The sequence below is a fragment of the Myotis yumanensis genome, unplaced genomic scaffold (genome assembly GCF_028538775.1).
Source record: "Myotis yumanensis isolate MYYU_CA2020_CCGP unplaced genomic scaffold, mMyoYum1.0.hap1 SCAF_2, whole genome shotgun sequence".
NCBI classification, from domain to species: domain Eukaryota; kingdom Metazoa; phylum Chordata; class Mammalia; order Chiroptera; family Vespertilionidae; genus Myotis; species Myotis yumanensis.
In genome coordinates this window covers 53,807,804-53,821,731 of record NW_027223753.1, presented here as the reverse complement: position 1 = coordinate 53,821,731, position 13,928 = coordinate 53,807,804, and positions in this window count along the sequence as shown.

Below are 13,928 nucleotides of genomic sequence, written 5' to 3'. Positions count from 1 at the left end.
AACTGTATTAGAGTGTTATCATTTTTTCCAAGAGCCACATTTTATGCTTTAAGATTCAAAGCATTATCATTTGAAGCACCTTGTTGATTTTCTCTTCTTCAGCTGTTATCATAATCAGATGTGAACACAAGCTTCAAATGAATCACCCTGAGCTTTGTATGTCAGCAATATTGCCTGTGATGCCAGCAGTTGCTCCACCATCACTTATACTATCTACACTAATAAAAGAGAAACATGGTAATTAGCGTATGACCGCTACCCTTCCCATTGGCTAATCAGCATATCCTTATGCAAATTAACTGTCAGCCAAGATGGCGGCTGGCAGCCATGCACTGAAGCGAACAGGGAGACTTGCTTGCTCCAGTGACAGCGAACTCCAACGTTCCCCGCCTGCCGCTGCCGGCCTCTCAGCTGCAACTCTAAGCAACTATGTACTATGTTGCAAATAAGAAGCTAAACAAAACCCCAGAAACCGGCTTTCATTCAGCCGGGCTTCAGCCAGCCGGACCGCAACATTATATCGATGTTTTCAGCAGCAAGACCTCAGAGCTAAAGCTGGCCCAGAATAAAAGAAAAAAAAAGAAAAAAAGGAGCGGTTGGGAGCTTCAGTCACCCGCTTCTGGAAAACAGCCCTCAGCCCCTTACCCAGACTGGCCAGGCACCCCAGTGGGGACCCCCACCCTGATCCAGGACACCCTTCAGGGCAAACCAGCCAGCCCCCACCCGTGCACCAGGCCTCTATCCTATATAGTAAAAGGGTAATATGCCTCCCGGCACCGGGATCAGCGGAGCAGCGAGGCACCCAGCACCGGGATCAGCATGACAGGGGGCAGCGCCCAAACCCCCTGATCAGCCCTGCTCTGTGCCTGATAGGGGGGAACTCCCCAATCCCCTATCGCCCTGCGGCTCTGTGTGTGACAGGGGGCGGGGCCACAACCTCTCTATCCGCCCTGCTCTGTTCGTGACAGGGGAAGGCGCCCCAACCCCCTGCTCAGCCCTGCTCTGTGCCTGATAGGGGGGAGCTCCCCTACCCCCTGATTGCCCTGCGGCTGTGTGTGACAGGGGGCGGCGCCCCAAACCACCCCCCCCTTACAGGCCCTGCTCTGTGTGTGACAGGGTAGAGCCATAACCTCTCCATCGGCCCTGCCCTGAGTGTGACAGTGGCGGCGCCCCAACCCCCTGATCGGCCCTGTTCTGTGGGTGATAGAGGGTGGCGCCCCAACCCCCCTCCATGGGCCTTGCTCTGTGTGTGACAGGGTAGAGCCATAACCTCCCCATTGGCCCTGCCCTGAGTGTGACAGGGTGCAGCGCCCCAACCCCCGATCCGCCCTGCTCTGTGTGTGACAGGGGGCTGTGCGCCAGCTCCCCTATCGGCCCTACACTGTGAGTGACAGGGGGCAGCGCCCCAACCCCCTGATCGGCCCTGCTCTGTGAGTGACAGGGGGCAGCACCCCAACCCCCTGATCGGCCCTGCTCTGTGCGTGACAGGGGGTGGTGCCACAACCTCCCCATCGACCCTGCCTTGAGTGTGACAGGGGGCGGTGCCCCAACCCCTCAATCAGCCCTACCCTGAGCGTGACTGAGGGTGGCATCGCAACCTCCTGATCCGCCCTGCTCTGTGCATGATGGGGCAGCGCCCCAACTCCCCAATCGGCCCTGCTCTGAGCCTGACCAGGGGCTGCACCTAGGGATTGGGCCTGCCCTCTGCCACCCTGGAGCAGGCCTAAGCCAGCAGGTCGTTATCTCCTGAGGGGTCCCAGACTGCGAGAGCGCACAGGCCGGGCTGGGGGAACCCCTTCCCCCCCCCCCCCAGTGCACAAATTTCTGTGCACCGGGCCTCTAGTTATTATATAAGAACTAGAGGCCCTGTGCATGAATTCGTGTGCAGGTAGGGTCCCCCGGCGTGGCCTGCAGGGATTGGGCAGAAACCAGCAGTCCAATGCTGCCTGCTGCTCCTGTCTGCTGTTCCTGCTCATCCCAATCCCGCTGCGCCGAGTCAGTCCTGATCAAGAGAGGCTCACACCACTACAGCGGTGCTTGCCAGCCGTGAGCCCTGCATCTGGTGCCCCTCCCAACGGGGGTTGCGGGGGGCGGGGACATGATTGGCCCTCTGGGTGGGCGATGGGACACCTTTGACAGCCTGGGATCCGGATAACCTCCCGCTGATGTTCACACTGGTTGTCGGGAGTCACCTGGAGACCACTTTGATATTCTTTCTTCCTTGCAGAGTGTCTAGGGAAGGGAAACAGCCGTGGTGCCCAAGACCAACTTCCAGGAGACTGGCAGCGCTGTCAGGATCGTGCCAGTGGTGCTGGTCTGTCAGTGCCTGACCCATTCTCCGGGGATTGGACCTGCAGGACTACTGAGGGAGTGAGTGGCTGTCATCAGGCTGATGGACCACCGGGATGGGTAAGTCAGCAGAGCAGCACTCCTGTTGTGGGAGTGCACTGCATTGAGCGTCTGCCCCCTGGTGGTCAGTGCGCGTCATAGTGACCAGTCGTTTGGTCGTTCAGTTGCTTAGGCTTTTATATATATAAACTAGAGGCCCGATGCACGAAATTCTTGCAAGAGTAGGCCTTCCTTCCCCCGGCTTCCGGCACTAGCTTTCCTATGACACCCGGGACCCGGGCTTCCCTCACAGCCCCGCTTCGTCCGGAATGACGTCCAGAAGGAAATCTGGTCTAATTAACATATTACACTTTTTTTATTATAGATGTTCTTTCTGCAATATTTGAAATCTTGCATGCATTTGTTTTGAATTTAGGTTTTTTACTTTGTTTTACCATGAACCAGGAGGTAATGTTATTCTGAAGAACAAGGTTTGTGCTATTATGAAGGATGGCTGCTTGAATTCTTTTCCTTCCCAAAGGAACTAAAAACAATAAAGACTGAGTGATATTTAGATAATACTCCTTTTAACACCATTAAAGGCACTCAGGTCTTAATTTGGAATTACCTTGAATTATTGATTGATGTTAGACTTTGGTCAAAGGAATTAATACATCATGAAGTTGCTTGTCATCCTTTGCCATCATTGATAGTAAAAGCACAAATATCTACAGCAGACTTATCACACTGTAGCACTCAAAAATGAAATTGCCAAATCTTTCATAATTCTGCTTTCAACTTCTTGTAGGATCTCTTCTTTGTGATTTTTCTTTGGGTGCCTTGGCCATCACGGATGACCTCTGGCAATAGAACCTCATGCTCCTACTTTTCCGCTTGTGGCTTTTATGGAATGATTTCTAACCACTACTTGAGTAGAATGAAAGAAGAAAATAAGTGAGCAATTCTTCAAAATGTGTGACACGGCTCAGAAAAATAAAAGCTTCCCTTTATATTGATTTTTGGTAATCACCATTAAATAGTGAAGTTTAGTAATCCACCTGACTGCTGGGTGAAGGAAGATTTAGCTTATACTTTAAGTATTAGTGGTCAGTTACACAATACAGTTAATTGTATTATGTACTCAGTTCAATAACTATACAGTGGGGCCTTGACTTACAAGCGTCCTGACTAACGAGTTTTTCGAGATATGAGCTGTCTCTCGGCCGATTTTTTGCTTTGAGTTGCGAGCTAAAATTCGGGTTACGAGCCAGCTTCAGATACCCCACCGCTAGTTGGCGCAGCGAACGTCACAGTGAACGCCACAACATCAGCCCAGCATGACGTGTCTCACTTGTTCACTTTTTGATTTGACATATGAGTAATTTGAGTTACAAGCTCCGTCACGGAACAAATTAAACTCGTAAGTCAAGGCCCCGCTGTATATAATTTTAGCTTAATTAGAGCTTTGTATCTACAGTATGAGGTAGTCATGATCTGCCTATATAAATTCCAATGAAAGGGCTGCCATCACCTTTTTCTCTCCTGGAAAGGACATTATCTCTCTTTCTCTCTCTTTTTTTATTCCATGTACTCAAACATAGAGTCCAAGTTCTTTATTTTTCCTTCCCCTTTGTTGAATTATCTCTCTTTCAACTATCTGCTCCCCTTCTGTTTGTCTTGTTCACATTTGAATTCCCATTTCTTCAGTTATTATTACTTTAATAATAAATTAATTAATAATAATAATAAATTATTTACAATTATAAATAATCTCTCCAGAATGGGACCATGAAGGAGCTGGTCATTTGTAGTAAGGTATAACACTGCCAGGCATTATGATAAGTATATTTACATTTTTCCTTTCCAATAACCATAGGACATGGATACTATGATTAGCTTCCCCATTTTATAGGCCAGAAACGGAGGCACAGAGAACTATATTACAAAGCTAGTAAGGGGCAGCACCAGAATTTGAACCCAGGCAATCTGACTGCAGGATCTATGATATTAACAACTGTGCGGTGGAGTCTTTCATAAATTAAGGGGAGAAAGTATGATTGCTCTTCCCAAAGATCTTGCAATTTACCAAATCATAATAATCAAATGTGAACACAATCTTGTAAAATGTCAATTCCCATAAGTTTTAAATGATTAGAAATAATTTTCCTTTTTTAAAAAAAAATATTGTTATTGATTTTAGAGCAGAAGGGAAAGGGAGAGATAAAAACACCAATGATGAGAGAGAATCATCTATGGGCTGCCTCCTTTACACCCCCTACTGGGGATCTAGACCCAGAGAGATCAGAAATGGAAATGTGACCTCGACGCTCAACCACTGAACCACATGAGCTGGCCAAGAAACAATTTTAATTGGCTTTCTTGGCTTACCTTGCTCACTGATAACACAAAAAAGTACTTATATTTTATTTATTAATTGATTTAATATTTTAACAGCCTATATAATTCCTTTATGGGGATCTTCACACAACTCGTTCCACTTATGCAGGCAAAATGCAGCTGATATACATCAATATATATTTAAGTGCAGTGAAATTATTACTTTTATCTTTAAGTAAGCCTTCTATTATTCCTCTGGAATTTCTCTTTTCCAAGTAATGACTCTATTGTTGGTGAGACTGTCCTGATTTATTCATTGACAGCTGCAAAACTGCTTTGCCAGGTTAAAAATAAAATCTGTATTTTGGAAGATACTTATTTTTTAAACATGAGATGATTTATTTAGTTGCCTGTTTATAACAGCTCTAAGAAAGATGTAACTTTAGGGATATAATTGTATCTCAAATCAGGATAAAGAATTCATCATATTCTTCCATGCTGAGAATTTTATTCTCTTATTTTTGTGATATCCTCTGCTGACAAACACTAAACAATGACAAAATGGACTCACATTTCACTTTTTTATTTTATCCTCCTCATATATTTCCTTATCATTGTCCTCCCATAACTCTCCAATGTCATCTAGATAGATAATAAAAATAAAATTATCTATTAAACACCATTGAAGAGCTCAAAACAGCAGTTAAACCCTTCAACCAACCTAACATTCACCAAGATCTGCAATACCTCTGATTTTCCTGGCTCACTCCATTTCATATTTCTTCTCAAAATAAGTTATCTTCCTATGGGATTCACTGTTACCATCTCAAGGTTTAACTTAGCATGGGGAGAGAAAAAGAAAATTTACAGGTAGGTAATATAGAATTTAAAAAATATTTATGAAGAAATTAATGAATGAAATGCTGAATTGCTTGCCTCACTGCTTTCTGAAAAGGCATTTATTCCTTGAAAAGGCATTTTTATTTGTTTAAGCTACTGCCAAAATTTCTTTCCTATTCTCACTCTTTTATAAGATTTTGTATTGATTTTTTTTTAGAGAGGGAGAAAAGGAGAGGGAGAGTGAGAAACATTAATATGAGAGCAGAACATCAATCAGCTTCCTCCTGTATGTCCCCTACTGGGGATCTAGCCTGCAATCTGGGAATTTAAACTGCAGCCTTTCAGTGCATGAAGGATGCAACCAATTGAGCCAGGGCTCTCTCTTTCTCATCCTTCAGTTTGTAGCTAGAATGATCTTTATACACTACAATATATGCAAATTGAGCATATTTAACAGTTATTAAAATATTAGCACAGTTTTTCATTTTCTATATTTTTAAAAATGTTTCAAATATAGTACTGAATAAATGTAATGTTGACATTCTTGAGAGCACAGCATATATTTGATACAGATACAAACAGATTAGAGAATGTTTAAGAAGATATGGTCTATTATCTGTCCCTGGTATATACAACCTTAATCCTATCTAATCCTCAGATGTCGGATGCCCAGCTGCCCAGGACAGGCCCGAGGCACAGGCAAGCCTTGGATGTCAGCTGCCAAGCCACCTAGGCCTGGCCCAAGGCACAGGCAAACCTTGGATGGTGGCTGCCCAGCCGCTCAGGGCTGCCTGAGGCTCAGGTAACCAGGGCCGGCTGAGGCTTGCACTGCCAGCAGTGGCAGCAGAAGAGGTGTGATGGGGGCATCGCCTTCCCCTGATCGCCAGGATGCCTCCAACCCCTGAGGGCTCCCGGACTATGAGAGGGGGCAGGCCAGGCTGAGGGACTCCCCCTCCAGTGCATGAATTTTAATGCACCAGGCCTCTAGTTACTATGTAAAATCTCAAAACTCATTAGATATGCCTTGTCACATGTGCTTGTCAAGATTTATAGTAGGTTTCACAAGATGTAGATGTATTTGTTTTTGTTTTGAAAATATGTATTTATGGGGAAACCACACCATACTGAATTTAGGGAAAATTGGGTCCTGAACTAGGATCGCTGAGTAATCCCAGATTTCTCTGGCTCTACTTTCCCACAAAGGCATCCAAGATAGTATGAGTAGATGGTTTCCTGGGTGCTAGAGGAAGGATTGGGGAAGGCAGTGAGGGTCAGGAGGTCTAAGATGGTGACATAATGTAGTTTATCATTCTGTCTTGGTCACTGATCTTAGATGGCTGGGGAAATTAGGATAATTAGTGACTCTGAAATGTCCTACATGTATGCATTAAGATTTGTTGACCTGGCTGGTGTTCTGGAACATCCTGAGTATCTAAGCCATCATTTTAATCAGAATGATCTTTTTAGGGCTGAAATGAGTGTGAGATTGTCAGTATGTTCTTGCCAAATTGTTTGTCTGGACCCAGAATATGAATGGATTTGCTGAGCATATAAAAACTTGTTATCATGGCCAATCTTTCTGGACTGTTTAGAGTATTGGCCATACCAAAGTTTCTCTTACATTCTTCTTGATAACTAGCTGAAATCCTGCTCTTCTGGTTAGTTTGAAACTTTAGGAAATCATGTCCTGGGCAGAGGTAGAAGTGTTCATGTATGCAGGCTTCCAGTTAGATCAAGGCTTCTGGGTCTCCTGATCTACCCTCTTGCAGGCCCAACTGACCTTTTTGATTAGGATTTTGAGCAATGGGAGTCTGAACCCCTCCCCCCCCCCCCGGCCCCCTCATCTAACTCCTCCTCTTAAGGTTGGTGACAAGAAACAAGTCCATGTAAAGATGAAACCACAGCTGTGTGTCAGGTAATCTGGATGGTAGTACCTACCTTTATCCTTCTCATACCTCTCTCCCACGTCCCTGAGCCTATGACAACCATATCTAAAATCCCCTTGCTTTTATGAACCCAACAGCTACCCTGCTATACTTTCCTGTCCTTGATACTGAAGCTGATGTGAGTCAGTAGAACTGCTAGGCATAAGTTGCTTGGTAGCTGGAGCCAGTTAATCTTGGTTCTAATCTCTGCTTGCATTTTATTGCTTAACAGACTCCATGGAAAGAACATAAAGTTTTTTAAGCTAATTTTTCTCTTCTGTAAGGTGGAGAGAGAAATTTTAGGTAAATTGTAGCTTAAATGGTTCCTAGATTCCGTTTATTCCTGGATACCTTCATGTTGCTGAGCATCTGGCAGCAAAGATTAAAAATAGGTAATGTGAGTGAGGCCAGTCAATATCTTCTTGCTGACAGAAAGGGCAGGGTCAGGAATTTGTTTCCCAATTGGAGAAGAGCCTGGGAGGATAGCATTCAAGAGCCCTGAGAGTGGTACATGGTACTTAAATACATGAAAGATTATGCAGATAGCCTGCTCTACATAGATCTACGCAGATCTCAAATTATCTGGGGTGGAGGTGAGGGGTTGACATTAATGTGTTTGTGTTTCTACTTATTTTACATGAAAATTAAGGAGAGCTGGAAAAGGTGAGCAACAAAGTCTGGAAAAATTAGACATTCTATCAATTGTCACCATTTCCTAGCCCCAGAGAATCACTGTTGCTGCAGCAATGCCATTGTATTAATATTTAATTTACACCTCACCTGTGACATTTTTAATAGGCAAAGCAACTTTCCCTACCACCTGTTTAAGACTTGCTGATAACTCCATATTTAGGGAAATAGGGGGAAACTTTTCACTGGAATAAGTCAAAATTAAGTATTGTGCGTGACCTCTGTTAAACCTAGAAGATTCAAGTTGTTTTGAACCATAGTCTGGAAAAGAAGGTAAAAGATCACTTTTAAGCTCCGTGGTGTATAGGGAATTGCACAGAAATTAATATTGTTGAAAACCTCTAACAAGGAAGTAGGCACACTCTTTTCCTTTTTGTAAATTTTTTGCTGGTGTCATCCTACTCTTCTCAAGGATTTTGAAACATTTTGACCTACATTTTCAAACCTACACTCTTTACTGTCTACTTATATTCATCAAATCACCAGTGACTTTTGAGAGTTGAACTCATCTTTACACAGTAGAATTCTTTTAGCTTATGGCTGTTGTTTTAAATCAGTTAGCTCTAATGATAAGGTTTTTATTCTGTCTGAGATGTCATTATGTGGTGTATGAAAATATTCAACAATCCTGGAAATTGTTCCATATATGTACCAGGTATAAATTTTCAATCACCACATCTGAGTTCAATAATTGTCATATTGTTTTAATTCTTTTTCTAAATAAAATTAAATCTGACTGTGAAATTCCACCTGTTAGGAGGTGAGATTTTCAAACTAGATTTGGAATGGTCACTCCTTCTACTTAGGGTGTGTAAGGATCCAAGAAACTTAGAAGTTAGTTGACCAGAAGATGGCAGAAAACCCACTAATTTTTAGTTTTTCATAGTTGTTTCTGAGTTGCGTATATTCTAAGAACATAGAATGCATTTGAAAGAGAAAAACTTCAAAACCTACATGCCAATCTTGGATATGAACATTCCTGAGAAATTTTGAAGCCTTGGTACAGCCACTATATAAAATTTTCTTTCTTAAGTTATATGACCTCTTCAAACTTTTCTGAGGAATGTTGCTGACAAACTTTATTCTAACCCTCAAAAAATACATGTTCTTTCTTTTCTCGAGGAATCTTTTATTCTCTAAAGATCAGCAGCCTTTGCCTCTATCTCACTAAGTAGTTCCATTTTTCTCTTTTTTCTCACTAAGGTAGGAGAGAAGTTCAGAGAGGTGAAAGATGATGGGATGTGGTGCAACAACAGACGGACTGTATTTGGAAGGACTTTTTTTATTGGTTAAATTTCTTGGTGAAATTCACAGCAAAGCCTTTATCTGAGAGTGAAAATGGGAGCAGTAATATTGGGAAGAGGAAAGAAGGTTGTAAATCAAGCATGTCAAACTTGTGGCCCGGGGGCACATGTGGCCCACAATGAATATTTTTGTGGCCCAATCAATATAACAGTACGTAAGAAATGTTTAATAAAAATTCCATAACTTAATTTTTACAATATCCTGTTATACATAATCCTATATAATAAAAGGCTAATATGCAAATTGTCCCCTCAGGAGTTTGATCAACAGGGAGTTTGACCACTCACTATGGACATGCACTGACCACCAGGGGTTGGCACAGGATGAAGGAAGGCCCTGGCCGGCAGCTGGCAGCTGGGGAAAGAAGGCCCTGATTGGCCCTGATCACTGGCCAGGCCTAGGGACCCTGCCCGTGTATGAATTTTGTGCACCTGGCCTCTAGTTATTAGTAACGAACTACAATGTTCGCTAATGACTGATTACTATAATTGTGTTGCATTAATTTCTCTTATGTGCCTTATGCACAGGTGCACCATTTCTCTCCACTAATACTAGCAGCGAATATTTTAGCAGCCAATTGCCACACCATTAGTCTTTGACTGACTTTGGTGTGTGCAACAGGAAATACTTCACTTTCAGAGAACAAGAAAAATAGGCTTATTTGCATTACACTTACTAATTTGTGCAGTTATTCAGTGTCTGTTAAGTTAATGTTCAAGAGAAAAATATTAATATTTATTAAAATGTTTTATTATTTTATGTTAACAATTATTCATTTATTTCAGCCCTTTGTGTTCAGCATGTCTCTATTGAAATAAACCTACGTTTCTTTGAAAATTGAAGCTTTTGTCTTTTTGCAGCCAACATAAACTTAAGCCATGTTTATTTGGCCCATGTCAGCCTTTGAGTTTAACATGCTTATTGTAAATAGTCATTTAAGAGAATGGGAGAGCAAATGGACTAATGATAAATAGAATATTTTTTCTGACAGCACTTTGGTTTGTGGTTATGTATTAACAGTGAGACTGGTTGTTGTGGTAATATCTTTCCCTTTTACATTCAGCTTTAGATGAGGATGCTATGAAGGCAGAGAGCTTGATGCAGGGTTCATAGAATCATGGAGAGAGGAACAGGGACTCAAGGGAATAATAATGGCCACTGGCTGACCATGAAATATAAGATGGATACAGTGAAAATGTTAATAGATTCAAGGAGTTAAAGGAAAGTTGGAGTCATTATACTAGAAAGGAGTGACCTGCGGAAAAAGTGTTGATGGCCAGAGTTCGAAGCATAGCCTTGGTATATGGAGGGCTATAGTTATTGGTAATGATAGGATTTGAAAATAATAATTGTTTTTAACTATGGAAAACTAGGGAGAGAATTAATTTAGAATTATACTTCAGATATTAAAAATACATTTTGACCTGGATAATAATTAATTTTAACTATATTTTTGAGTTGACATATAAAGGAAAGAATTTTAGAGTATTAAGTAAAAATAAATAATTCAATAAATATTACTCATTATAATTCAGTTAAAATTAATTAATTATATAGTTACTTTTTGCTGAAGTGGTAGAAGTGTACTTTAAGGAGGATTTTGCTTAATCACCTAGAATCCTTCTTTTTAGAATAATTATTAAATTTCTATTTAATAGTCATTAGCAAATTCTAAGGATATTGGTTTGCTATGGTTTTTACTCAGATTAAGAAACATTGAACTGGCTTCTCTAAGTGGATATAGCATAACAAGATTTTAAGAGAAAACAAGGTCAGATGAGTGAAAACACACACACACACACACATGAATGTGTGTGTGTTTGTGGAAGAATGTCTACATTTATATTTTAAACTACCAGGATTTTATAATAATAAAAATTCTAAGAAACTTCTAAAACATTTAAGTTTCTTTCCATCCATATTGAGATTCATAGCTTCATTTGTAGTTTGATTACATGAAATATTCACATCATTCTTTGGTCCAACAACTTTTTTTTTTTACTACTTCTTATATGATTCTGTACCACTTTAATCATTCTATCTTGGCATAATCCTAGGTTGAACCCTACATAAAGGGAAAATGGCACATTGGGAATTATGTATATGGTTCAATGTAAATTACAGTGACTTAAAATTGTGTCCCAGCTTCCTTTGTTAGTCTGTAATCTCTTCATAACAGGTGTGGGGAAGCATGAGACTTGGTTGGAAAGTTTGTAAGGAGGACATTCTAAGAAATGGGAAGTGTGTGGAAGGCCACCTACCCTGTTTATTGGAATTCCGACTTAGGAGAGTACCAAAGGCAGCACTCCTAATTATTCCTTGACCTTGCCAGACAAGGCTGTGCACATGCAGACCCCTGGGTGGTTACTGGAATCCTTATGCTTAATCCCTGGATGCCCTTGCCTAGAGAACAATGAGAACATGTGTGTCCTCCCAAGATTACTCATCCTACTGATTGTATCTAAAGATAAAAATGCCAATAAAAGGTTAACGAGGCAGGCAATCGAGGCTGCTCTGGCTGCTAGAGCCAGGAGCCCCTTAGCCCTCGCTTTCATAGTCAAACTGTGTCTGAGTAATCTGTTCATCCGTCATTCAGGGGCTGCAGGTCAGCTCTGGCAAACAGGTACCCTTTATTTTCACACTTGAAATTATGGTGTCCAGCCTCATAACTAATGAGAATCAGCTCTAAAACATTAAAATTGAAATTCAGTGATTATATGTTTTTATTTGGTAGGGAAAAAACTGAACCAGAAAATATTGGAGAAATAGGAAAACAAAATGGATACTTTCTTAACTAAACCTTTTAGAGCCTATTTCTAGTTCTATGTGAGTCTCCTAGTTCACAGTGCTTATATTATCTGCCCCACATATATTATGCTTTTAAAGGGACTGGACTTTTATATGTTGTAACATTCATTTAAACCAGCATTTAAAGTGCATATATCTCTCAGCATGTAAAACAAACAAAATCTAAAATATTTTTAACCTTTTAAATAGTTTATTTTAAAACTGCACATTGAGTTTATTTAGAATGATATTATGATGAGAGAATCATTTGTTTTTCTCTAAATAAGGAGCTTTTCTCTGGTTACTTCTCAGAAAGAAATTTTTTAACAAGATAGCATTAAAGGCCCTCCAAAATTTCCAGGTCATTTGAGAAGTGGCTGAAGAAAGTGTACACTCCAGCTAAAATGTCCTTTGTTATATCAAATGAAAAATGCCAACATTTCCTTGCCATAGCCCATTCAGAAAAATATAAATTACACTTTTTCAAAAGACTAATATTTATATTATTTTTATAATTTTAGATTGAACCATTTAGAATAAATGGTTCAAGTTACTCATGTCCTTGTCAAAATAATTTATTTTGTTTATTTTAGAAAATTAAAGCATAAATGTTAATCATCTCAACATTATCTTGTCATTTTTTCTAATTTACTAACTTGTTCATAAATTCTAAGCTGTATTCCACTGCAAATGATCAGTTTGAATATTATTGATGACAAGTAACCAAGATCTATTTAATTCCATGTTCAATGATGATAGAATGAATACTTTGAAGAAGAAAGTACCTGACCTAGAAACGGAAGCAGTATGTTTCAAGAGACTGGAGATATTAGTGCATTAAAATGTCCAGAGAGAACATTCAAGTTATAGCACAACAAAGGTGATTTTTGAAGAAGCAATTGAATCACATCCTGCTTACAAATATGTTTATTTTATAGTTTATATGCATTTAATATATAGTTTCTTTCATCATCAAACATCATCAAAGTCCCTCTTTAAAAAAATCGATATGGCTTTAGTTCTAGAAAACTTCTGTTCTGTTAGCAAATTAGCATAACTTTCCAAAAAGCTTATTTACTCATCTTGATCTCCCTAATAGTAATAGAAGTTAAAATATGCTACCATTGACATACATGATGTAATTTTGCTACTGTTTTCACAGCATACATTAATTTATGTAAAACAGCAAGCATATTAGTTGGTACATCATTTCCCATTACATTTCCTAGTTTCCTTTTCTTTTGGGTTCAATAGCTACGAGCTCCATTAACTTTACACAGAAAGTGCAATTGTAAGAGCACAGAAATTACCTATAAAGTCTTTCACATATGAATGATTCAGCCTCAGATTATAAGGTATGGAAATATCATTGCTATGGTGAGTCATGCTAAATAAACTATAGCGTATTTTATTTTCTGTTAGACTCTTCAGGTATTATTAGACCGAAAATGTCTGAAAAATGGAAAAATGTTCTCTGATTTGGAAAATTTCCTTTCTACATCATTCTAAGGGCTCAGTGTCCAATTGATAACTTGGTTTTGTAAATGGAATCTGAGATATTCTCAATACCTCTGTCTCTGTATCATGAACTCTTCCAGAGGCACCAACTCCTGCAACTGTGGCCATCCACATGGGTCAAGGATTTAATGTTACTCAGCACCAGGTTGGTTAGAGTTTGGGATTTATGATGATCTTTCCATTGGAAACATGAGTTCT